The sequence below is a fragment of the Bubalus kerabau genome, chromosome 1 (genome assembly GCF_029407905.1).
Source record: "Bubalus kerabau isolate K-KA32 ecotype Philippines breed swamp buffalo chromosome 1, PCC_UOA_SB_1v2, whole genome shotgun sequence".
Classification (NCBI taxonomy): Eukaryota; Metazoa; Chordata; class Mammalia; order Artiodactyla; family Bovidae; genus Bubalus; species Bubalus kerabau.
Window position 1 is genome coordinate 168,877,244 of NC_073624.1, and position 13,735 is coordinate 168,890,978.

The following is a 13,735-nucleotide window of genomic DNA, read 5'->3' on the forward strand; positions in this document are numbered from 1 at the left end:
CCTGTCATACTCCTTTCTCAATCTTGAACCAATCAGTTGTTCAGGGTTCTAACTGTTGCTTCTTGACCGGCATATAGGTTTCTCAGGAGACGGGTAATATGGTCTGGTATTCCCATCTCTTTAAGAGCTTTCCACAGTTTATTATGATCCACACAGTTAAAGGCTTTGGCATAATCAATGAAACAGAGATAGATGTTTTTCTGGAATTCCCTAGCTTTCTCTATGATCCAGTGAAGTTTCGCAATTTGATCTCTGGTTCCTCTTCCTTTTCTAAACCCAGCTTGGACATCTGGAAGTTCTTGGTTCACATAACGCTGAAGCCTAGCATGAAAGATTTTAAGCATGACTTTACTAGTATGGGAGAAGAGTGCAATTGTCCGATGGTTAGCACATTCTTTAGTACTACCCTTCTTGGGAATTGGGATGAGGATCAGCCTTTTCCAGTCATGTGGCGATTGCTGGGTCTTCCAGATTTGCTTACATACTGAATGCAACACCTTGATGGCATCATCCTTTCTGGTTTTGAATTGTTCTACTGAAATTCCATCACATCCACTAGCTTTATTAACAGCAGTGCTTCTGAAGGCCCACCAGACAGTCACTCTTCAGAATGTCTGGCTCTGGGTGGCAGACCACACCATCGTAGCAATCTGGTTCATTTGGATTTTTTGTACAGTTCTTCCATGTATTCTTTCCATCTCTTCTTGATCTCTTCAGCATCTACTAAGTCTCTACCATTTATATCCTTTATTGTGCCTTGGGCAAAATCTTCCCTTGATATCTCCAATTTTCCTGAAGAGATCTCTAGTCTTTCCCTTTCTGTTGTTTTCTTCTAGTTTTATACACTGATCACTGAAGATGGGCTTCTTGTCTCTCTGTGCTGTTCTTTGGAAATCTGCGTTTAGTTGGATATACCTTTCTTTTTCTCCATTGCTTTTCATTTCTTGTCTTTCTTTAACTATTTGTAAGTCCTCCTCATACAGCCAGTTTGCCCTCCTGATTTTATCTTTCTTTGGGATGGCTTTGTTCTCTGCCTTCTGTACAACATTAGACCTCTATCCATAATTCTCCGGGCACACTGTTTACAAGTTCTAATCCCTTAAATCTATTCATTACCTCCACTGCATATTCATAGGGGATTTCATTTAAGTTATACCTGGCTGGCCTAGTGGTCTCCCACTTTCTTTAGTTCAAGCCTGAATTTTGCTATGAGAAGCTGATGATCTGAGCCACAGTCAGCATGATGTCTTGTTTTTGCTGACTGAATACATCTTCTCTATCTGCAGCTACAAAGAACATAATTAATTTGATTTAACTATTGGCCATTTGGTGATGTCTATGTGTAAAGTCATCTCTTGTGTTTTTGGAAAGGATATTTGTTGTGTCCAATGCATTCTCTTGGCAGAATTCAGTTAGCCTTTGCCCTGCTTCATTTGTTCTCCAAGGCCAAACTTGCCTGTTACTCCTACTTTTGCATTCCAATATCCAATGATGAATAGAACATCTTTTTCTGGTGTTAGTTCTAGGGGGTCTTTTAGGTGTTCATAGAGCTGATCAACTTTGGCTTCTTTGGCATTGATGGTAGGGGTACAGACTTGGATTACTGTGATGTTGAATGAATTGCCTTGGAAATGAACCCAAATCATTCGTCATTTTTGAGGCTACATCCAAGTACTGCATTTCAGACTCTTTTTGTCAATTATGAGGGCTACCCTGTTTCTTCTATGGGATTCTTGTCCACAGTAGTAGATATTATGGTCATTTGAATTAAATTCACTCATTCCTGTCCATTTTAGTTCACTGATTTTTAAGACATTGATATTTATTCTTACCATCTCTTGCTTGACCACGTCCAACTTACCTTGATTCATGGACCTAACATTCCAGTTTCCTATGCAATATTGTTTTTTGCAGCATCAGATTTTACTTCCATCACCAGACACATCCACAACTGAGAGCTGTATCTTCTCTGGCCTGGCCACGTCATTCTTTCTGGGTTATTAGTGGTTCTCCTCTGCTTCTCCCCAGTAGCATATTGAACACTTTCAAACCTGTGGGACTCATCTTTCAGTGTCATATCTTTTTTGATACAGTTCATGAGGTTCTCATGGCAAATATACTGGGGTGGCTTGCCATCCTTCCATGAATCACGTTTTGTCAGAACTATCAGCTATGACCCATCCATCTTGGGTGGCCCTGCATGGCATGGCTCACAACTTTATCGAGTTACACAAGCCCCTTCACTGTGACAGAGCAGTGGAAAAACAAACTCACATATTTATGACAGGAGGTGGTTTTGCAACTTGGAGCCAGGTGCCCACTGAACTGGGAGATAGGGTGCTGTCTCATTTAACATTTATATTTCAAAAGGAAGAGAAAGTACTTACAGTGAGGCATTTTCTAAGATGAATGCTCTGAGAAGAAGGATGGGAAGGGAATCTCTTTTCCACCCTTAACAGGAAAGATTTTAGACTTATATCTGTCCTTACACAGGTTCCACTGTGTGTTGGAAGCCCAGGAGAGCAGAGGGCAGGCATAATCAGGCTTTTGCTGAGTGTAGGTGAAAGTCCAGGGAGCAGGTGGAAAGTGGTGGCCAAAGGGCAGTGGGGTCTGCAAGGTAGTTGGTGGAGAAATTGCAGAGGCAGTGGGCTGCAGGTCAGGAGATCGTCAGCCTGCCTATGCATTGCTGTTGCTGTGAGCCTAGACAAGTTAGCTCTGGGGGGATCTCCTCTCTTTCCCCAGCTTGCTGGCTGAGAATCAGGCCACCAGCTGACCTCTAATGAGTGAGTGCAGCTCAGCTAATGCTTAAACTACACTCACTGCAAGCCAGGCCCTCTTCCAAACCCTGGCATATGTTAACTAATTTTATCCTCACAATAAACCATGGAACAGGAATTTTTCTCCTAGGGATTTCATGGAATGCCAAAATGCACCAGATATGTTCTTTGACTTTATCTAAAGAATATATGATGCAAAAGCAAAAATAATTCCTGCACCGAAAGAACCACAGTGCAAATAGTACATGCCACCCTGTGCTGCGTACTGTATGATGGAGAATGAAATGAAGAAGTGGATGTAAAGTGTTTGACAAAGATGTCAGGATATCAAAAGTGCCTAGTAAACGACAGCATCTTATTACTGTTGCTAATATTTCACTGGTTATATTTTCATGTGTATAAATATTACCTTTTCAGCTTGGCATAAGACAGGAGAAGGCTGGAGAATTTCCTATTTTGTATGTGTCCTTAGCACTAGGTCAAGACCTAACATAGAGTAGGTGCTCAATAATGATTCACAAAAGATGAGAATTATTGGTTCTTTACAAGTGGAGAGAACTTGTCATTTTTCCACTCCAGCATGGTGTCTTAAAAGGGGAGAATTTTGACTGAATGTTTTATGTTCTGCTCATTTACTTAGGATTTCTATTTCATCTTGAACCTGTATTGATTATATGGATTATGCATGCCACTTAGGTTTTCCCCCTTCATGGCTTAGAGCTATATTTAGAATTTCTTCTCAGTTTTTCTGATTTCCCCGCAACTGTGGTCTGTCCATGTGTGCTTGGTAAATGCTTGTTGACCGTTGACTGATAGTTTCAGCTTATGGCTGTGGAATAACCCAGTGAGTGCAGTTGGATATCTGCGTCCTGGTGAAGACATCTGGGATTCCCAATTTGGTTGCTTGGTGTTATGAGTTGCTCTCTCTGCCCTGACCTGGTGGGTCACCCAATTGGATTCACATATGAGAATCAGTTCCTGGCACAGGGGATCTCTAATGTCTGGAGCAGAGAGCTAAGGGAAGTTGTATTTTCCTTTTGCCTAGAATCTTGAGGATGAGAAATAGTCTTTTCTGAGCATCAGAGTCACACCTGGGTACCACTGGTATGAGTTTAGGGCTCCCCAAGGCCTGCTGGGGTTCCCAAAACTCCCACCACTCATCAATCATGGTACAGATATGACTATGATTATGAAATGGCAACTTTGACTTGAGAAGGACACCAAGACATGATTATCTAGAAGAGAGGGAGAAGGGAAGACTTCTGGGTTTTTCATCCAAATTCCTTATTCCTTACTCAGATAGCCCTGGTATCTTCTTGGAAAATATTTTGAGATCCAAGGGAACGGTGAGGTGGGAAGAGAAGGGTCGGGAGCATGGTACCTGGGCTCGGTGAGGCCCTGTTGAGAGCTGGGGAGTGAAAACAATCTGAAACTGAGGAAGAATGGGATGGCTGACCCTGGGTCGTGTGGACCTTTGTGAGTCTTTCAGGTTGAAAAATATATACAGATGACTCTTTACTGAATTATGGAACAAGGATATTTAGAAAAGATGCCAGAAGAGAGTCACATCATCTACTATGATTAAGGATATAATAAAGTAATATAAATAGTCAATTAAACCTTTTTTGTTTCATTATTTAAAATATTGCAAGTACAAACCAAATAGAGCTCTCTCAGCTTGGCTAGTAGTGTGACATGTAAGGCCAATCTTATGTCCAGTTAGCTTGGCCATCTGCTGTTGAACCAGTTATAAGGCAGCTGGTCCCTCTTATGGTGAAGATGACCAAAGCGACTCTCATGGGTACTTCTCACACAGATGTTCAGACAGGAGGGGCTATTCAGCTCTCTGCACAAAACTGTGGGGGTGGGGTGTTGAGGGACCCAGACTCCTGTTGGTGTCCTGGCAGTCTTCCCCGCAGTCCGGCAGTGTCAGATCCCCCCACACTCTGAGTCCTCTGCTCCTTCTCATTTACAGTAGGAAGGCATTAATTTTTCTCTTTCCAAATTTCTTTGCCATGATTCTCAAAGAAGAGAAGCTGATCATTAAATAAATATTTCTGGAGCTTGGTTTTCATAAGAGATAGCATCTCAGGCCCACAAGCACAGAATTTCTATCATCACAATGCTGGGCTTCAGTGGGAAAAGGGTGATAACATTTTTTCCATTTCGACAGCTGCTTCTTATCTAAACTTATTAAATGGTGAGCGGAACTGTCCTTGGTAGACTTTTCCCAACTGCATGTGTGCCAAAGCAAACACGTGGAGTTCAGCCACCTCACTTGCAGTAGTGTGAGGGCAAGAGAGTCTGAATGGAAAAATAGACTTGGAAATAGTATTTCTGTATCTGCTTTCACAGCACCTCACTCTACTGACACAGAAAAGTTTCTTCAGGTCTGTTCAGGGCCATTTCTGAACTAGGGAGGCACCCACAAAACAAACAGGATATGTGAGAATGTGCCATTTTAAGTAACACTGTACTCACAATTATATGACTCCTAATGAATTTTCATTGAAAAAAGCATAGTCTGAAATAAATTCCCTCATAGCTCAATTGGTAAAGAATCTTCCTGCAATGCAGGAGACCCTGGTTCAATTCCTGGGTTGGGAAGATCCACTGGAGAAGGAATAGGCTACCCACTCCAGTACTCTTGGGCTTCCCTTCTGGCTCAGCTGGTAAAGAATCTACCTGCAATGCAGGAGACCTGGGTTCGATCCCTGGCTTGGGAAGATCCCTTGGAGAAGGGAAAGGCTACCCACTCCAGTATTCTGGCCTGGAGAATTCCATGGACTGTATAGTGTCGGACACAAAGAGTCGGACACGACTGAATGACTTTCACTTCACAAGCCAATTTAATTCCTTAATTTCTATATACTGTGGTTAAATCATTTTTATTTTTCTAAAATTAATTAATGAAAATTTTCCATTTTTATTTCTCAGAAGTGCCTTTCATAAGGATACATTATTTTCCATTTAGAGTTTATAATGAAGAGCTGGTTAATCAATAAGATTCTGTCATCATTCAGTTTTCCTGATAATAGCTTCTGCGATTGAAAGTTTTCTTTTATGGCCAGATACACAATTTCCTTTTGTTTTTCTTTGTTTCCCCACTTTGGTCAAATCCAGTATCCAAGGCTTAAATTTTTCAGCTCTAAATTTTACCAACTGTATTTTTTAAAATCAAATTTCATCTGGTAACTAAGTTTATAACGTGATGTTCTAGCCATTCTCAGTGGATAGGCTATGTAGACTATTTCTACCTGTCATATTCATTATGTTATCTGTTTTTTGTTTGTATCATTATATTCAGAATTCTCTGGTTAGTAATCTCTTCATCTAGAAATGAAATGATGTGAATTATACATGAAATAAGGGCTATAAATATAGGATACTTTTACAAAGCTAATTTTTAACTAAAAGGAGAGAATATGCAAGTCTTTTATTGGCAATCTGAATTAACAGATTAGGTTAGAGTCAACAAGCTTTTTCTAAAAAGGACCAGGTAATAAATATTTAAGACTTTGCAGGTCATGTGTTGTCTGTGGCAACCAGTCATCTCTGCTGTAGTAGCTTGAAGGCAGTCATAGACTGTATGAAAACTAATGAGTATGATTGTGTTCCAATAAAACTTTATTTGCACATGGTCCAGATTTGGCCCATGGGCTATAGTTTGCAAATTCCTGGAATGGATGTTCATTCTATTTGTTTTATAAAAGTATCCTTTACTTGCCAGGATTGACCATGCTGCTACTGCTGCTAAGTCGCTTCAGTCGTGTCTGACTCTGTGCAACCCCATGCGGCAGCCCACCAGGCTCTGTCCCCGGGATTCTCCAGGCAAGAACAGCGGAGTGGGTTGCCATTCCCTTCTCCAATGAATGAAAGTGAAAAGTGAAAGTGAAGTCGCTCAGTCATGCCCTACTCTTAGTGACCCCATGGTCTGCAGCCTACCAGGCTTCTCCGTCCATGGGCTTTTCCAGGCAAGAGTACTGGAGTGGGGTGCCATTGCCTTCTCCAGGATTGACCATCAGTTCAGTTTGGTTCAGTTCAGTCACTCAGTCGTGTCCGACTCTTTGCGACCCCATGAATTGCAGCACGCTGGGCCTCCCTGTCCATCACCAACTCCCGGAGTTCACTGAGACTCACGTCCATCAAGTCAGTGATGCCATCCAGCCATCTCATCCTCTGTCGTCCCCTTCTCTTCCTGCCCCCAATCCCTCCATAAAGCATCAGAGTCTTTTCCAATGAGTCAACTCTTCGCATGAGGTGGCCAATGTACTGGAGTTTCAGCTTTAGCATCACTCCTTCCAAAGAAATCCCAGGGCTAGATGACTATAAATAGGGAGCTCCTAGAATACACATTAGAGATGGCTTCTTTTCACTTAGTCATTCAGGATGGCCGCTGTGATTGGAACATTGCACACCAACAATGTGTGTATCATGAAATCATACCTACTTTCTTCCAAGAACTCAAAACCTTGCAGCATCACATTAAGGACCATGACCCTCCTGTGAATGGATATAGGGATGGTAATCATTTTCCAATCTTATTGAAAATGGAGGCAGAAACATTGTCCAGACCCTCATCACAGGGCTAATTATGGATGAAGCATATTATATGATAAAATAAAAACTAATAGCAAAGGAAGGTATAACACTAACCTTGTTATTCATTCAAGGTTTAGAGTCATTAACCTCATCTGGGCATAGCAGATTAAGTCCTGAGCTTCATTGGGAAATTGCTATATACTTCATTATATTTTGCATGTTCCCTTTAAAATAAAACCAACTGAAACAATGTAAAATGGAAAACCCATTACAAAGAGGTTGAAATTTGACAGGACATATACTGTATCAATGGAATTGAATTTTTTAAAAATGCTCTTCTGGCCTCTGGATGGGATTAAAATTTTTGTAATTTAATTACTTATGGATGTTTTCAGCTTCATGTAACCATCTAAAAATGCCCCTAATTGTGTCCAGACAAGTAGATGTTAGAGATGAGCGATTGTTGGTACTAGTTTAGCAGCTCTACGTGTCAATCAAAAGCCCAGGTTTTTATCTGTCCCTCCACTCTAGTGTTCTTGTTGGCCTTGGTCCTTAAGTTTGTTGTTTTATGGTTGCAAGATGACCGCTCTGTCTCCAGACATTACATCAACATTTGAGGGAGGAAGAAGGGGTAGATAGAGTCTGAGCCACTGATTCTGCTAATAAAAGGAAAGCAGAAACACCTCCAGAAGCCCTCGGCAGATTTCTGTTTATTTCCCATTGGCCACAAATCTCTTACTTGGCTACTAATGGTTACAGAGGAGGCTAGGAAAGTGAGTGCTTATTTTTCTCAGTTTTTACGTGGATGTGGACAAAGGAGAAAAGTGTAGGAGGAGGATTCAGTATCCATTTGTGTTTGGCATAAAGTTTATCACCACTTTTCACAAGAAAGTGGAACTGAATTCACGAATTTTGTCATCTAATGTTAAAATTAACAGGGATAGATAAACCACTTCTTATTTATACAACTGCACTCAGTGACCAAGAAAAGCCATCAGTTTGGCTATAACTCCTGAAACATGATCCAATCACATTTGCCAGAACTTGCTATGCCAAATTACTATCTTCTCCAGTCCATGGCTTGCTGCATCCGAAGCAGCAGCCACACTTCTGCCAGCAAAGGCTGCACACAGCAGTCTGCAGGTGCGGCCCCAAGCATCATTATACGGATGATGACTGTCTTCTCCCCCTACAGATTCCTCCTGGGGGAATGGGAGGCTGGGACAATTTTGTTTTATTTACCAGAAATCTAAAGCTCGTTGAGCCAACTGAGAAAACTCTTTGTATTAATATGTTAGTGCTCTTTATTGGAAAGAAATGGACTTTCCCCTGATGAGCCTTTTTTGCAAAGGCAGACCCTCGGGTCTGTCCCAGCTCACTTGCTGAAGGTGAGCAGCAACGAGGGCTCAGAGAGGGTGGGAGTGTCCTCATCACAAACAGAAAAGCTTGGATGTAGGACAGGGAGCTTCTCCCTGTCCCCTGGTTCCAGTAAATAATGAGTTTAGTGCTTATGTGTCTTGAACAAAGCATGTAAGACTGTCTGATTCAGGCAGAGACAAATCCTCTGTGAAACAAGCAGCTTTGTCCTGGGTGTAAAAATAGAATCCCAGTCCTTGTGTTTACCCTTCTTTGTTTCCTTACCTCCTGCAAGCTGCTTCCAAGTGGGATTGCCTCACATGTGTAAATAAATCACTTCTTCTTTCCTGGATTGGCTGTTTTACTTCGCAGTGGTTCTGTGTGTGTTTGTCCCATGACAGGATGTTTGGTCAGGAACTGGGAAAGCTGGAATTCTGGTTTGGATTAAGGCTCATCTCACAAGCACAGAACAGACTTGATCCACAAAGACCTGAACATCATCAGCCTGAGGGACATCTTTCACCACTACGTCACTGCAGCCCATGACTGCTGACTGGCCCCACGCTGGGTCTGTGGATCCAACTCTAAGTGAAGTTGTCCACAGCCACCACTTACTTTCATTCAAATCCTTATCACCCAGACATAAACTGTCCCTAATGCCCACTGCTGCAGTGAAAGCACAGGAAATAGCACCTACCGGAAAGAACGTGTCCTAAATCGTGCATGCTAAGTTGCTTCAGTTGTCTGACTCTTTGGGACCACATGGGCTATAGCCCGAGAGGCTGCTCTGTCCGTGGGATCCTCCAGGCAAGAATACTGGAGCAGGTTGCCATGGCCTTCCCCAGGGGATCTTCCCGACCCAGAGATGGAGCTCGTGTCTCTTGTGTCTCCTGCATTGGCAGCAGGGTTGTTTACCACTAGCACCACCTGTCCTAAATCTGCATCAAAATTTTGTGGTTTGTTGGAACAGGTGCTCCAAGGCAATGGCACCCCACTCCAGCACTCTTGCCTGGAAAATCCCATAGATCGGAGGAGCCTGGTGGGCTGCAGTCCATGGGGTCGCTAAGAGTCAGACACAACTGAGCGACTTCACTTTCACTTTTCACTTTCATGCATTGGAGAAGGAAATGTCAACCCACCCCAGTGTTCTTGCCTGGAGAATCCCAGGGACGGGGGAGCCTGGTGGGCTGCTGTCTATGGGGTCGCACAGAGTTGGACATGACTGAAGCGACTTAGCAGCAGTAGCAGCCAAGGATAATTTACATTCTTGATAAAATGCTGATAAAGTGCTCTAGCAGTTTTCTGATTTATTTTAATGAGTTTAAAAGCCTCACATAGGAAACCCATCCAGCTGATAGTCACCCTTGAAAGTTGATCAAGGGACTTGAACCAATCCTGCAGAAAGTGTAAGCAGATATAATTTATTGTGTTCTACCTGACAATGATTATTTCCTTATTTTTTCCCAATAACATATCATTACCAAGACAGAAGCTTCTTCATTGGTTTAGAGCCTTTCTCATCATGACAAAGCTGGAATGAACTTTGGTATGAGTTGTGATCCCTGAGAAGCTGCTTCAAATATACTAAAAGATGTATGATCATGGGCAGGCTCCCTCCCAGCTGAGAGTGAGCAGGACTCTCCAAGGAGAATTACTCAAGGGTAGGGTTTGCAGAAGCTCCCAGAGGAGATGGAGGTAACCTGGGTGTGGTGGGCATGGCCAAGGCTAGAGATGGGGAGGAGAGCCTTTGAACTGAGCCCACAAAGGAGTGGCCATCCAGCAGAGTCAGGGGCTAACCTGGGCATGAACTGGGGAACCAGTGAGTCCCCAGGAAGATGGGTAGAAGGGGTCAGGACCAGCAACTCGTGGACTCAGGGAAAGACTGGAGAACAGAGGAAGGAATTGGATATTCTTTAGGAGTAAACATGGTGTTTATCCCCCTCCAGTTTAGAGAGTACTGGGTGAAAAGCCAGGAGCCAAACATCTGGGTGAGTCGTCCGGGGAGGATGGGCTCACAGAAGAGCCACATGGCGTTTGTGTGGGCGGGGAGCTATCGGTCACTATGCCCAGCTCCCCACCACTGCCCAGACCCCACCACTGACATACAGACACACATCACACTGCAAAAAGCCTTTTCTGCACACCTATGTGTATATACCACATCACACACACACACACACACTCCCCACCACACATGTACATACACACAAAAACATACATATACATATACAACACAAACAAACACACTACCTAGTGCACATAAATGCACACAGAATACACCACAAACATATATATATCCCACCACATACATACAGGGCTTCCCTCATAGCTCAGTCGGTAAGAATCTGCCTTCAGTGCAGGAGACCTGGGTTCGATTGTTTGGTTCCTGGGTTGGGAAGATCCCCTGGAAAAGGAAATGGCAACCCACTCCAGTATTCTTGCCTGGAGAATCCCATGGACAGAGGAGCCTGGCAGGCTACAGTCCATGGGGTCACAAGAGTCAGACACGACCTAGTGACTAAACCACCACCACCGCCACCACATACATACACAAACACTGCCACACATACGTAGATAGATTACACACACACACACACATATGCACATACATGCCACCACACACACACACACACACACACACACACATACCCCATATGTATATACATGTACCCTGTGCACCTACATATATACCACACACACGCATCACACCCTAGCATACACTTACATACACGTAGCATCGGTCAGTAAGTGCAGTTGCTCAGCTGTGCGCCACACACACTCTTCCAATGAGCCAGTGCTTCTCACCAGGTGGCCAAAGTATTGGAGCTTCAGCTTCAGCATCAGTCCTTCCAGTGAATATTCAGGACTGATTTCCTTCAGGATTGATTGGTTTGATCTCCTTGCAGTCCAAGGGACTCTCAAGAGTCCAACACCACAGTTCAAAAGCATCAATTCTTTGTCACTCAGCCTCCTCTACAGGCCAACTCTCACATCCATACATGACTACTGGAAAAATCATAGCTTTGACTAGATGGACATTTGTCAGCAAAGTAATGTCTCTACTTTTTAATATGCTCTCTAGGTTGGTCATAGCTTTTCTTCCAAGCAGCAAGCATCTTTTAATTTCATGGCTGCAGTCACCATCTGCAGTGATTTTGGAGTCTCCCAAAATTGAATCTTTCACTGTTTCCATTATTTTCCTATCTATCTATCATGAAGTGATGGGACAGGATGCCATGATCTTAATTTTCTGAACGTTGAGTTCTAAGCCAGCTTTCTCATTCCCTCTCCTCTTTCACTTTCATCAAGAGTGTCTTTAATTCTTCTTCACTTTGTGTCATCTGGTGGTGTCACCTGCCTATCTGAGGTTATTGATATTTCTCCCTGCAATCTTGATTCCAGCTTGTGCTTCAACCAGCCCAGCGTTTCACGTGATGTACTCTGCATATAAGTTAAATAAGCAGTGTGATAATATACAGCCTTGACATACTCCTTCACCAATTTGGAACCAGTCCATTGTTCCACGTCTGGTTCTAACTGTTGCTTCTTGACCTGCATACAGATTTCTCAGGAGGCAGGTAAGGTGGTCTGGTATTACCATCTCTTTAAGAATTTCCCATTGTTTGTTGCAATCCATGCAGTCAAAGACTTTGGCACAGACAATAAAACATCAGTAGATGTTTTTCTGAAATTCTCTTGCTTTTTCTATGATCCAGTCGATGTTGGCAATTTGATCTCTGTTTCCTCTGTCTTTTCTAAATCCAACTTGAATATCTGGAAGTTCTCAGTTCACGTACTGTTGAAGCTGAGCTTGGAGACTTTTCAACATTATTTTGCAAGCATGTGAGATGAATGCAATTATGTAGTAGTTTGAACATTCTTTGGCATTGCCTTTCTTTGAGATTGGAATGAAAACTGACCTTTTCCAGCCTCTGGCCACTGTAGAGTTTTCCAAATTTGCTGGTATATTGAATGCAGCACTTTTACACCATCCTCTTTTAGGATTTGAAATAGCTCAACTGGAATTCCATCACCTCCACTAGCTTTGTTTGTAGTGATGCTTCATAAAGCCCACCTGACTTCTCATTCCAGAATGTCTGGCTCTAGGTGAGTGATCACACCATAGTGGTTATCTGGGTCATTAAGATCTTTCTTGTATAGTCCTTCTGTGTATTCTTGCCACCTCTTCTTAATATCTTCTGCTTCTACACATACCATACTACATACATATACACATGCACAGCCTACCACACAGATATACACATACCATGAACACATCACTTCCCCTCACACACATACATACACACACCGTGCTACACCATACACATACATCACATACACACGCACACCTCATCACTCATATCACATACCACATCACACACATAAACCATCGCACACCACACTACATCCACACCCAAACATAAATACACACATTACACCATACATACCACTCATCTGTACACACACCACAAAGTATGCACACATGCACACACCCCACATCCTGCTGCACACAGACAGTGAAACCAATCTTGTGCCAGCCAGCAAGAGTGATCTCATTAGTAGACAGCCTTCCTCTAACTGACATGTTCTATAGGCACGAGTCTCAGAGCTACTTGGACATATGATCAACCCTGGTACCATTTGAAGAATGAGTGCCCTGAAGGGGAGAAACAGGAACCAGGGACCACACAGGTCATGGTCCTCCCACTCCACAGGTCCCAGGAGTCAGAGAACTTAGAACATTTAGAGGAATGTGCCTGGAGAGTGGCTTGTGGGATCTAAGGGTGGAACTTTTGGGAGGCCTTTTCTAGTTCTGGTCCCAAGATTCAGCTCTTCAGGATTCAGTTTCTCCACTGCTGTTGAGCCATTTTGAAATGATGCAGCAAAATCTAGTAACACACATATTTGCGGTTCAAGGCCCTTCCCCAAATTCACTAGTTCAATAAACATGTGTGCGTTATGATTTGTCTAGATAGCAGATATCCCCCCACAACCTAATACTGTCATTTTTGTGAAACATTCTGGCCCTTTTGAGAGCGAGGCTAAGACCCGTTTCAATT